Source organism: Pygocentrus nattereri, chromosome 18 (genome assembly GCF_015220715.1).
Source record: "Pygocentrus nattereri isolate fPygNat1 chromosome 18, fPygNat1.pri, whole genome shotgun sequence".
Lineage (NCBI taxonomy): Eukaryota > Metazoa > Chordata > Actinopteri > Characiformes > Serrasalmidae > Pygocentrus > Pygocentrus nattereri.
The window spans coordinates 3,263,307-3,276,754 of record NC_051228.1 but is presented as its reverse complement, the minus strand read 5'-3'; positions in this window follow the sequence as shown (position 1 = coordinate 3,276,754).

The following is a 13,448-nucleotide window of genomic DNA, read 5'->3' as shown; positions in this document are numbered from 1 at the left end:
ACTATCTCTCTGCTGCAGCTGGACATGAGAGGTACACCACGAGAGGGAGGCTGGACAGCTGGGAGGTTACTACCATTCAACTCAGCTCCATTACCAGTAGTCAAAGCGACATGAATCAAATCAAATCAAGTTTATTGTCACATTACATTTACAAAAGTGGAAAGTGAGTGAAATGTTTACATGCATATATAAATATCTAAGAAGAAAAAAATCATATATATATATATATATATATATATATATATATATATATATATATATATATATATATATATATATATATATATATATATATATATATATATATATATATATATATATATATATATATATATATATATATATATATATATGAATGAATGGGGGCGGCACGGTGGCGTGGTGGGTAGCGCTGTCGCCTCACAGCAAAGAGGGCCTGGGTTCGATTCCCTGGCCGGGTGACCGGGGTCCTCTCTGTGTGGAGTTTGCATGTTCTCCCCGTGTCTGCGTGGGTTTCCTCCGGGTTCTCTGGTTTCCTCCCACAGTCCAAAGACATGCAGTCAGGCCAACTGGACGTGCTAAATTACCCCTAGGTGTGAGTGACTGTCTGTGTCTGTCTGTCTGCCCTGCAATGGACTGGCGACCTGTCCAGGGTGTATCCTGCCTTCCGCCCGAAGACTGCTGGGATAGGCTCCAGCACCCCCCCGCGACCCTGACGGAGAGGCGGATTAGTAAATGGATGGATGGATGGATGGATGGATGGATGGATGGATATATATGAATCCACACTATACACCACTATTGCACTATTCCAGTGTACAGTTGTAATAAGTTATGGAATAAAACTTGGAAATGTGCTGCTGTGCAGTTAGTCTGAGGTAGATAGTACACAGGGAGAGAACACTGATATAGAAATCTTCCAGATTGTACAGGACATGGATAGAAGATCAGAGTGAGTCTGTTGAGATGTGCATGAGGTTTTAGATTGTCCATGGAGATGATGACTCAGAGGTGCAGTGACAGGCCTATAGACCGAAACACCAGCACTACTGGCTGAAGAAACTGGCTGGTCCTGTACCTCCTCCCACTCGGCAGCTGTGAGGACAGACAGTGGCTTGGGTGGGCGGAGTCCTTTAGAATCCACATACGTGTTGTTTTTGTCCAGATGGGAGAGGGCAGTGAGTAGAGTCATTCTGCTATATTCTATATGATACCAACATTATGTGATGTTCTGCCACTGGCTGCGCAGCATAGAGGCTCATGGGAGACATTCCCGGTGAATAAAAAGGGCTGTTTAGTGTTGTTAATTTTGTTTGTTCTTTTGATTAGGTATGTGCTGTTATGACCCCTGGTCATAGCATACCCTTTGTGTGCCTTGTACTGCCATTCTGTGTTTTCCCTGTCGTGTGTCCCCTTATGGGCAGGTAAATGTTTGACCAGATGTGGGCGCTCTGAGGTATAAGACGTCGCTGAGCCACCATCCTGAGAGATGTTCAGGGCTTTCTCTCCTCTGACGTGACCTGGCAGACCGCCTGTGCAGACCAACCTGGCACTCTTCACTTCTGCCTTCCTTGCTTTGCTGCTGTTGTTAAAATTGTGACTGATTACTGGGGAAAGTATCAAATCAAATCAAATCAAATTTATTTGTATAGCGCTTTTTTACAACGGATGTTGTCACAAAGCAGCTTTACAGAATTTCAGAGAAGAAAAAGTTTTAAGAGAACTGTAAGAATGTACAGAAACCCCCCAGTGGGCAAGCCAGAGGCAACAGTGGCAAGGAAAAACTCCCTCAGAACTGAGGAAGAAACCTTGGGAGGAACCAGGCTCACCAGGGGGGACCCATCCTCCTCTGGTCAAACTACCTACAAGTGATTATATTACTAATATTAACAGCAGTAATATTGGTATTAGGAATAACTAGGAGTCTATGAGAACATCAGCGTAGGGTGGGCAGCTCATCCGAGGTAGTTGGTTGTGGCGTGGGCAGCTGGTCTGAAGTGGGTAGCAGGAGGGCTCGGCAGTCAGTCGTCCTTCAGTGTCCAGCCGGACATATGGGTGATTGTGTACTCGGAAAGAAAGCAGGTAAATGGAATTAATTTTGTTCTATCCGTAAAGTAGGGGACAGGTGCCATGTTGTTTGGTTACCTTTTCTCCTGTTTAGGAAGTAAAGGTAAGGTAAGGCAGTTAAGGTAGGTGTTTAAGATAGGGAGTTAATGTAGGCCACATTTCTTTTGTTTTGTTTGTTTTTAGTATAGTCAGCTTGTTTTGTTTGTTATTTTGGCGAATGCTCGTGCCTGAAGCCATCAACCCAGCTTGTTTGAGCTTGACCCTAAACCGCGCCGTAAGAGTGTACATTACATGTTAACAGTAAGAGTATTTTACATGTTATTTTGTGTCTGGCATGTAGGGTTTTAAGGTGAATTTACCAGATGAAGCAGAAAACAGGAACATACAGTATTGAACAGGCAAGAGGTCAACACAAACCACAAACCACAAGCCACAAGGATCCCAACATCAGTGACCCTCTGCCTCTTCAGTGCTTTTTGTTCCCCTTTTCTGCTTTGCTTAATAAAGAGAGACTTTAAGCACAAATTGTGGCTTCTTCTGCCTCTTCCTTCTGACTGATGCTAAAATATGCTCCTCACATGTCTGTTCTAAGGCCTGTAGGGCTTGCATTTAAGAATCATCTGTACCTTGAATGCAGGACAGTTCCATATAGCTGCTAACTTCCCAGAACATGTGCATAAATGTACCAGGTGCAGAGTTACAAATGTTACAGGTATGTCGCATATACTCTGTGAATAACACTGATCAGGCATGACATTATTCTGTGTTAAACACTGTAATCACTCACTGTCCACTCTATTAGACACTGCTACCTTGACAGTCCTCCTTGTAGTTGTAAATTCAGAGACGACAGCTCATCTGCTGCTGCACAGTTTGTGCTGGTCATCCTCTAGTCCTTCATCGGTGGTCACAGGACGCTGCCCACAGGACACTGTGGGCCGGATAGTTTTGATTGGTGGACTGTTCTCAGTCCAGCAGTGACACTGAGGTGTTTAGAAACTCCATCAGCACTGCTGTGTCTGATCCACTCAGACAAGTGCAACACACACTAACACACCACCACCACATCAGTGTTACTGCAGTGCTGAGAATGATCCACCATACAAATAGGACCTGCTCTGTGAGGGTCCATGGGGGTCCTGACCACTGAAGAACAGGGTAACAAGAGTATCAGAGAAACAGACGGACTACAGTCTGTAACTGTAGAACTACAGAGTGCAGCTATACAGTAAGTGGCGCTGATAAAAATGGACAATGAGCATAGAAACAAGGATCATAATGTTATGCCTGATTGGGGTATTTTATAAGAGGTAAACAGATTTCTGACTTAAATTAGCCCATATAGTGTTCCAGTACTAGAAAGGACCAGTACAAGAAAACTCTCACTCCCACAGTTGTTGCTTTATATGTTGGTCTACCAAAGTTCTGTAAATAAACAATACTCTGCCCCTTGGATTGTCCAAAGGCCATTTTCAGTCTAGCAAAGGGTGAGAGCTGAGAGTGCTGCCCCAGGAAACTCCATAGGCTCAAAGTGCAGAACGAAGGTGTTAATAAACAAAATATGAAGAAGCTGAAAGATTAAAAAGCAGCTCCTGAAATGACTGCAAACCACTATCGCCACACACGTCCTCTACTGTTTTATACCATGAGAGGACCAAAAAGAATTATAGGATGGTTTATCCCTAATAAAAATCTTGAAATTATTCCATAAAGGAGTCTGTAAACAGATTTGATGTGGAACACCCAGAATGCTTTCCACTTTTCTCCAGATACTAAGGGTGCTAGACATTATGATTTGTCCTACCATTTCCAGTAAACAATCAGTTTTGTAATCTAGGAAGTTTTACTAAAGATTATTCAATAGATCTGCAAGGAACTCGAGTGTTGGTCCATCCATCTAAAGCATGATACTACCACCACCATGTTTCACAGGTGGCATGAGGTTTTATGCTGGAATGCAATGCTTTCCTTTCTCCAAGCATAACACTTCTCATTAAAACCAACGATCTATATATTATCTGTCATTGTTCCAATAGTCCTCTGGCTTGTCCACGTGATCTTTAGCAAACAGCAGACTGGCAGCAATGTTTTATTTGGAGAGCAACAGCTTTCTCCTTGCAACCCTGCTTCTTGTTGTTCTTATCGAAAAACAGAAAACTCTCAATTTCTATTTTATATCTGGTCTTTTTAGCCAGCTTTTTTTTTTTAAATTTTATTCAAAATATTAATACTACCAAATTATTTCTGACAAAAATGATCATTACCCAAGTTCGTATTTGAAAAAAGGAATCAAATGGTGACTGAAACCATGGAAATTCCTCCTTCCATAGTTGGTTACAATGGAATGCCTGGTGTAAAAGGCAAAGTCCAATTAAGTCCAGAGGAAAAAGAAAACAAGTCTCCAGAGGAAGAGCTGGACGTCATTGTTAATGAGACTACGGGCGGCTCATACAAAACAACAGGCTTCACACCTATTGAGTTAATGTTAGGGCAGTGAGATCAGTATTAGATTCAGCACATGTAGCAATAGGTTGTACAGGGTTCTTTATGAGGAACTGAGACAATAAGATTCTGAGCTACTCAGAGATGATAAGATGCTGAGTTCAAGATAAAGTGCTACATGTGGAAACATTCAGATCGCGATGCATATGCTGCAAGTGAAGGAACTGAGTTAGGCAATATTGAAATTGGTTTTATGATTATGATCTGTGAAATACCCTCCCATACACTGCGGTCTAAGTGGAGAGACCGTTCAGAGTAATGCATATATCACTCCTGATGGTGTCTGATGAAAGCTTAAATTCCAACTTAAACCCTTTATATGTAAATGATTCAAGTCTGAGCAGGTCCAGGTCGTAGGTTGTAGTATTTTAAATTTTGCCGTGGATTTTGAAAAATGATAGTTTTGATTCTCAGTCCAGCAGCGACACTGAGGTGTTTAGAAACTCCAGCAGCGCTGCTGTGTCTGATCCACTCAGACCAGCGCAACACACACTAACACACCACCACCACGTCAGTGTTACTGCAGTGCTGAGAATGACCCACCACCCAAATAGTACTTGCTCTGTGAGGGTCCATGGGGGTCCTGACCACTGAAGAACAGGGTAACAGAGTATCAGAGAAACAGATGGACTACAGTCTGTAACTGTAGAACTACAAAGTTCACATACACTATATTGTCAAAAGTTTTCACTCACCCATCCAAATCACTGAATTCAGGTGTTCAAATCACTTCCATGGCCACAGGTGTATAAAGCCGAGCCCCTAGGCCTGCAGACTGCTTCTACAGACATTAGTGAAAGAATGGGTCGCTCAGTGAATTCCAGCGTGGTACCGTGATCGGACGACACCTATGCAGCAAGTCCAGTCGTGAAATTTCCTCACTACTAAATATTCCACAGTCCACTGTCAGTGGGATTATAACAAAGAAGAAGCGATTGGGAACGACAGCAACTCAGCCACAAAGTGGTCGGCCACGTAAAATGACAAAGAGGGGTCAGTGGATGCTGAGAGGCATAGTGGGCAGAGGTCACCAACTTTCTGCAGAGTCAATCACTACAGACCTCCAAACCTAATGTGGCCTTCAGATCAGCTCAAGAACAGCGTAGAGATCTTCATGGATTGGGTCTCCATGCCCGAGCAACTGCATCTAAGCCTTACATCACCAAGCGCAATGCAAAGCGTGGAATGCAGTGGTGTAAAGCGCCGCCACTGGAGTCTAGAGCAGTGGAGACGTGTTCTCTGGAGTGACCAATCACTCTTCTCCGTCTGGAAATCTGAGGGATGACTCTAGGTTTGGTGGTTGCCAGGAGAACGGTACTTGTCTGACTGCATTGTACCAAGTGTAAAGTTTGGTGGAGGGGGGATTATGTTGTGGGGTTGTTTTTCTGGAGTTGGGCTCGGCCCCTTAGTTCCAGTGCAACAGTGGGATGGATTTAGCCAGTCACACGCCAGTTCTCACCACTTCAGGGAACATGGGACATACATGCCAAGTGTAAAGGGCTTTCTCTCCTCTGACGTGACCTGGCAGACTGCCTGTGCAGACCAACCCGGCACTCTTCACTTCTGTCTTACTTGCTTTGCTGCTATTGTTAAAATTGTGACTGATTACTGGGGAAAGTATCAAATCAAATCAAATTTATTTGTATAGCGCTTTTTTACAACGGATGTTGTCACAAAGCAGCTTTACAGAATTTCAGAGAAGAAAAAGTTTTAAGAGAACTGTAAGAATGTACAGAAACCCCCCAGTGGGCAAGCCAGAGGCAACAGTGGCAAGGAAAAACTCCCTCAGAACTGAGGAAGAAACCTTGGGAGGAACCAGGCTCACCAGGGGGGACCCATCCTCCTCTGGTCAAACTACCTACAAGTGATTATATTACTAATATTAACAGCAGTAATATTGGTATTAGGAATAACTAGGAGTCTATGAGAACATCAGCGTAGGGTGGGCAGCTCATCCGAGGTAGGTGGTTGGGGCGTGGGCAGCTGGTCTGAAGTGGGTAGCAGGAGGGCTCGGCAGTCAGTCGTCCTTCAGTGTCCAGCCGGACATATGGGTGATTGTGTACTCGGAAAGAAAGCAGGTAAATGGAATTAATTTTGTTCTATCCGTAAAGTAGGGGACAGGTGCCATGTTGTTTGGTTACCTTTTCTCCTGTTTAGGAAGTAAAGGTAAGGTAAGGCAGTTAAGGTAGGTGTTTAAGATAGGGAGTTAATGTAGCCCACATTTCTTTTGTTTTGTTTGTTTTTAGTTTAGTCAGCTTGTTTTGTTTGTTATTTTGGCGAATGCTCATGCCTGAAGCCATCAACCCAGCTTGTTTGAGCTTGACCCTAAACCGCACCGTAAGAGTGTACATTACATGTTAACAGTAAGAGTATTTTACATGTTATTTTGTGTCTGGCATGTAGGGTTTTAAGGTGAATTTACCAGATGAAGCAGAAAACAGGAACATACAGTATTGAACAGGCAAGAGGTCAACACAAACCACAAACCACAAGCCACAAGCTTCACAACATCAGTGACCCTCTGCGTGTTCAGTGCTTTTTGTTCCCCTTTTCTGCTTTCCTTAATAAAGAGAGACTTTAAGCACAAATTGTGGCTTCTTCTGCCTCTTCCTTCTGACTGATGCTAAAATATGCTCCTCACATGTCTGTTCTAAGGCCTGTAGGGCTTGCATTTAAGAATCATCTGTACCTTGAATGCAGGACAGTTCCATATAGCTGCTAACTTCCCAGAACATGTGCATAAATGTACCACGTGCAGAGTTACAAATGTTACAGGTATGTCGCATATACTCTGTGAATAACACTGATCAGGCATGACATTATTCTGTGTTAAACACTGTATCCACTCACTGTCCACTCTATTAGACACTGCTACCTTGACAGTCCTCCTTGTAGATGTAAAGTCAGAGACGACAGCTCATCTGCTGCTGCACCGTTTGTGCTGGTCATCCTCTAGTCCTTCATCGGTGGTCACAGGACGCTGCCCACAGGACACTGTGGGCTGGATAGTTTTGATTGGTGGACTGTTCTCAGTCCAGCAGTGACACTGAGGTGTTTAGAAACTCCATCAGCACTGCTGTGTCTGATCCACTCAGACAAGTGCAACACACACTAACACACCACCACCACATCAGTGTTACTGCAGTGCTGAGAATGATCCACCATACAAATAGGACCTGCTCTGTGAGGGTCCATGGGGGTTCTGACCACTGAAGAACAGGGTAACAAGAGTATCAGAGAAACAGATGGACTACAGTCTGTAACTGTAGAACTACAGAGTGCAGCTATACAGTAAGTGGCGCTGATAAAAATGGACAATGAGCATAGAAACAAGGATCATAATGTTATGCCTGATTGGGGTATTTTATAAGAGGTAAACAGATTTCTGACTTAAATTAGCCCATATAGTGTTCCAGTACTAGAAAGGACCAGTACAAGAAAACTCTCACTCCCACAGTTGTTGCTTTATATGTTGGTCTACCAAAGTTCTGTAAATAAACAATACTCTGCCCCTTGGATTGTCCAAAGGCCATTTTCAGTCTAGCAAAGGGTGAGAGCTGAGAGTGCTGCCCCAGGAAACTCCATAGGCTCAAAGTGCAGAACGAAGGTGTTAATAAACAAAATATGAAGAAGCTGAAAGATTAAAAAGTAGCTCCTGAAATGACTGCAAACCACTATCACCACACACGTCCTCTACTGTTTTATACCATGAGAGGACCAAAAAGAATTATAGGATGGTTTATCCCTAATAAAAATCTTGAAATTATTCCATAAAGGAGTCTTTAAACAGATTTGATGTGGAACACCCAGAATCCTTTCCACTTTTCTCCAGATACTAAGGGTGCTAGACATTATGATTTGTCCTACCATTTCCAGTAAACAATCAGTTTTGTAATCTAGGAAGTTTTACTAAAGATTATTCAATAGATCTGCAAGGAACTCGAGTGTTGGTCCATCCATCTAAAGCATGATACTACCACCACCATGTTTCACAGGTGGCATGAGGTTTTATGCTGGAATGCAATGCTTTCCTTTCTCCAAGCATAACACTTCTCATTAAAACCAACGATCTATATATTATCTGTCATTGTTCCAATAGTCCTCTGGCTTGTCCACGTGATCTTTAGCAAACAGCAGACTGGCAGCAATGTTTTATTTGGAGAGCAACAGCTTTCTCCTTGCAACCCTGCTTCTTGTTGTTCTTATCGAAAAACAGAAAACTCTCAATTTCTATTTTATATCTGGTCTTTTTAGCCAGCTTTTTTTTTTTTAATTTTATTCAAAATATTAATACTACCAAATTATTTCTGACAAAAATGATCATTACCCAAGTTCGTATTTGAAAAAAGGAATCAAATGGTGACTGAAACCATGGAAATTCCTCCTTCCATAGTTGGTTACAATGGAATGCCTGGTGTAAAAGGCAAAGTCCAATTAAGTCCAGAGGAAAAAGAAAACAAGTCTCCAGAGGAAGAGCTGGACGTCATTGTTAATGAGACTACGGGCGGCTCATACAAAACAACAGGCTTCACACCTATTGAGTTAATGTTAGGGCAGTGAGATCAGTATTAGATTCAGCACATGTAGCAATAGGTTGTACAGGGTTCTTTATGAGGAACTGAGACAATAAGATTCTGAGCTACTCAGAGATGATAAGATGCTGAGTTCAAGATAAAGTGCTACATGTGGAAACATTCAGATCGCGATGCATATGCTGCAAGTGAAGGAACTGAGTTAGGCAATATTGAAATTGGTTTTATGATTATGATCTGTGAAATACCCTCCCATACACTGCGGTCTAAGTGGAGAGACCGTTCAGAGTAATGCATATATCACTCCTGATGGTGTCTGATGAAAGCTTAAATTCCAACTTAAACCCTTTATATGTAAATGATTCAAGTCTGAGCAGGTCCAGGTCGTAGGTTGTAGTATTTTAAATTTTGCCGTGGATTTTGAAAAATGATAGTTTTGATTCTCAGTCCAGCAGCGACACTGAGGTGTTTAGAAACTCCAGCAGCGCTGCTGTGTCTGATCCACTCAGACCAGCGCAACACACACTAACACACCACCACCACGTCAGTGTTACTGCAGTGCTGAGAATGACCCACCACCCAAATAGTACTTGCTCTGTGAGGGTCCATGGGGGTCCTGACCACTGAAGAACAGGGTAACAGAGTATCAGAGAAACAGATGGACTACAGTCTGTAACTGTAGAACTACAAAGTTCACATACACTATATTGTCAAAAGTTTTCACTCACCCATCCAAATCACTGAATTCAGGTGTTCAAATCACTTCCATGGCCACAGGTGTATAAAGCCGAGCCCCTACGCCTGCAGACTGCTTCTACAGACATTAGTGAAAGAATGGGTCGCTCTCAGGAGCTCAGTGAATTCCAGCGTGGTACCGTGATCGGACGCCACCTATGCAGCAAGTCCAGTCGTGAAATTTCCTCACTACTAAATATTCCACAGTCCACTGTCAGTGGGATTATAACAAAGAAGAAGCGATTGGGAACGACAGCAACTCAGCCACAAAGTGGTCGGCCACGTAAAATGACAAAGCGGGGTCAGCGGATGCTGAGGGGCATAGTGGGCAGAGGTCACCAACTTTCTGCAGAGTCAATCACTACAGACCTCCAAACCTAATGTGGCCTTCAGTTCAGCTCAAGAACAGCGTAGAGATCTTCATGGAATGGGTTTCCATGGCCGAGCAACTGCATCTAAGCCTTACATCACCAAGCGCAATGCAAAGCGTGGAATGCAGTGGTGTAAAGCGCCGCCACTGGAGTCTAGAGCAGTGGAGACGTGTTCTCTGGAGTGACCAATCACTCTTCTCCGTCTGGAAATCCGATGGATGACTCTAGGTTTGGTGGTTGCCAGGAGAACGGTACTTGTCTGACTGCATTGTACCAAGTGTAAAGTTTGGTGGAGGGGGGATTATGGTGTGGGGTTGTTTTTCTGGAGTTGGGCTCGGCCCCTTAGTTCCAGTGCAACAGTGGGATGGATTTAGCCAGTCACAAGCCAGTTCTCACCACTTCAGGGAACATGGGACATACATGCCAAGTGTAAAGTTTGGTGGAGGGGGGATTATGGTGTGCGGTTGTTTTTCAGGAGTTGGGCTTGGCCCCTTACTTCCAGTGAAAGGAACTCTAAATGCTTTAGGAGACCAAGATATTTGGGACAATTTCATGCTCCCAGTTTTTGGGAACAGTTTGGGGACGGCCCCTTCCTGTTCCATCATGATTGCGTGCCAGTGCATAAAGCAGGTCCATAAAGGTCCAACTTGACTGGCCTGCACAGAGTCCTGACCTCCACTCGATAGAACACCTTTGGGATGAATTAGAGCGGAGACTGTGAGCCAGGCCTTCTCATCCAACATCAGTGTCTGACCTCACAAATGCGCTTCTGGAAGAAAAATTCCCATAAACACACTCCTAACCCTTGTGGAAAGCCTTCCCAGAAGAGTTGAAGCTGTTATAGGTGCAAAGGGTGGGCCGACATCATATTAAACCCTATGGATTAAGAATCTGATGTCACTCAAGTTCATATACGTGTGAAGGCAGACGACCGAATACTTTTGGAAATATAGTGTATATAGAGAAATGGAGGTGGTCCTAATGTTATGCCTGATCAGTGTTGATGATCAAACATTTGGAAAATTACACACATTTGCATAAACACCATCAAGACAAACATGAAAAACAGGCAACAAGACCCGTCAATAAAGCCCATTTAAACACATGAGGACTACATACATCCAGCCTGATGGATGTAAATTGAAGAGAGAGTGCCGTGGGTGATCAGGGTCTGGCTTCATTGTTCTGGTTTGACAGGTTGTGTGTTGGAAGGCCTCTGGTTGTTGAGGAAAATGTGTAATGCATAACAGTTTGTTGATGTTTGATACTTTTAACTTTATAAAGAATCAGGTTGAACAGCACAGCATAATATGCTCAATTAGGCTTCTATAGTGGAGAAAGAGCAATGAAAGTGCCCCATGAAGTGCCCTTATCTTTCTAATAAGAGAAACAGTCTCTGCTGAAAGCTCTTATAGAGGTCCATTACATGTTGGTCAAAGCCAACTTTTTATTGTCCAGTCCAGTACAGTAACTTTATTTCTAACTGTGCGGTCTTTCCTTGGCCTTAAGAATATCATTCTTCACTGAATGGTGTATGATTTTTAGAGAGACCCAGTCCTTGTATAGAAAAGCTGTTTTTCCTTCAGTCTGAGTTTAATATGAGAGGTGATTCTGGGCTTGGAGTTGAGGTACTTTCTCATGATTTTAACGGGAGTGGTAGTTTCAACACAGAACTTAATGTAGTCTATGATGACAGTGACCCTCTTTCCAAAATCGCCATCAAACATGTTGCAATTTGGCCGGTGTGCTTGTGCGCTATATGCCTGATTAATAGTCCCATCGCTTGAGTTCATTACCGCTAGTGGTTGACAGTAACTGTAATTAGTAAATGTAATTGTTTTCTGTACTTAAGTAGTTTTTTTGTGTATCTGTACTAAAGTTTTTCCAGTCTGGGCGACTTTTTACTTTTTCCTCCGTTACATTTTGAGAAATCTGTGGTTCCTTTTGGTTTCTAACCAACAACCTTAAAGCCCAGTTTAAAACATTACAAACTTTATAAACAGCATGAAACAATGTGGAACAACAAGCAACGAAGTGCAGAATAAAATTATCTGAATTTTTCAAACAAATTTCATTCGATTTTTTAAACTTGTGGAACTGTATGACCTTCATAGATGTTCATTCAGCGTTATGGTCTGAAGCAAAACAAGTCAAAGCCATTGTGAAAAAAGGTTGTTTGGGGAGCTTTCAGATCATTTGATTTACCTGCGTATTGTTTCTTCAGCTCTTCAATCTGGCTTTGGGTGAACTCAGTCTGCTCGTCCCCCACAACCAGCTGGTCAACAGCTCTATGGAGATGAACAGAAGACAAGCAGAGCAAAAGCAGAACCATGCTGACCCTCATCCTGAGATGTTTTGTTTGAGATGTTTGTAGAGTGGAGGAGCTCAGATGAAAATGGGGTGAATGTAAAAGGCAATGAGCTTCTGATTCTTATATAGTGGAACATGACACCCCCCCCCAACACTTCAGAACAAGAAAACGTTCTTGCAAACATTTTCTTGCAAAAAGAAGATCGCAGAAGTCGATCTCTGTGACTGTGTGGCATCACGCCTTCAAGAGTTGGTCAAGAGTTGGTTCAAGAGTCAAGCACCTCCCACAGAATACTCCGGGGAACACAATGCCTTCTCCAATGCCTTCTCCAAATCCACAAAGCACATATGGACTCCCATGAACCCTCCAGAATCCTGGAGAGGGTAAAGAGTTGGTCCAGTGTTCCACGACCAGGACGGAACCCGCACTGCTCCTCCTGAATCCGAGGTTCGATTATAAGCCGGACTCTCTTCTCCAGTACCCCTGCATAGACCTTACCAGGGAGGCTGAGGAGTGTGATTCCCCTGTAGTTGAAACACACCCTCCGGTCCCCCTTTTTAAAAAGAGGCACCGCCACCCCAGTCTGCCAATCCAGTGGCACCGCCCCCGATGTCCACGCAGTGTTGAAAAGGCGTGTCAGCCAAGACAGCCCCACAATATCCAGAGCCTTGAGGGAATCGGGATGGATCTCATCCACCCCTGGAGCCGTTCTGCCAAGGAGCTTTTTAACTACCTTAGCGACTTCAGCCTCAGTAATGGACGAGCCTATTGCCGTGTCCCCAGACTCTGCCTCCTCACTGGAGAACGTGTTGGTGGGATTGAGAAGGTCCTCAAAGTATTCCTTCCACCACCCAATGACGTCTTCAGTTGAAGTCAGCAGCACACCATCTCCACTGTATACAGTGCTAGTGGCACACTGCTTTCCCCTTCTGAGTCACCTGACGGTTTGCC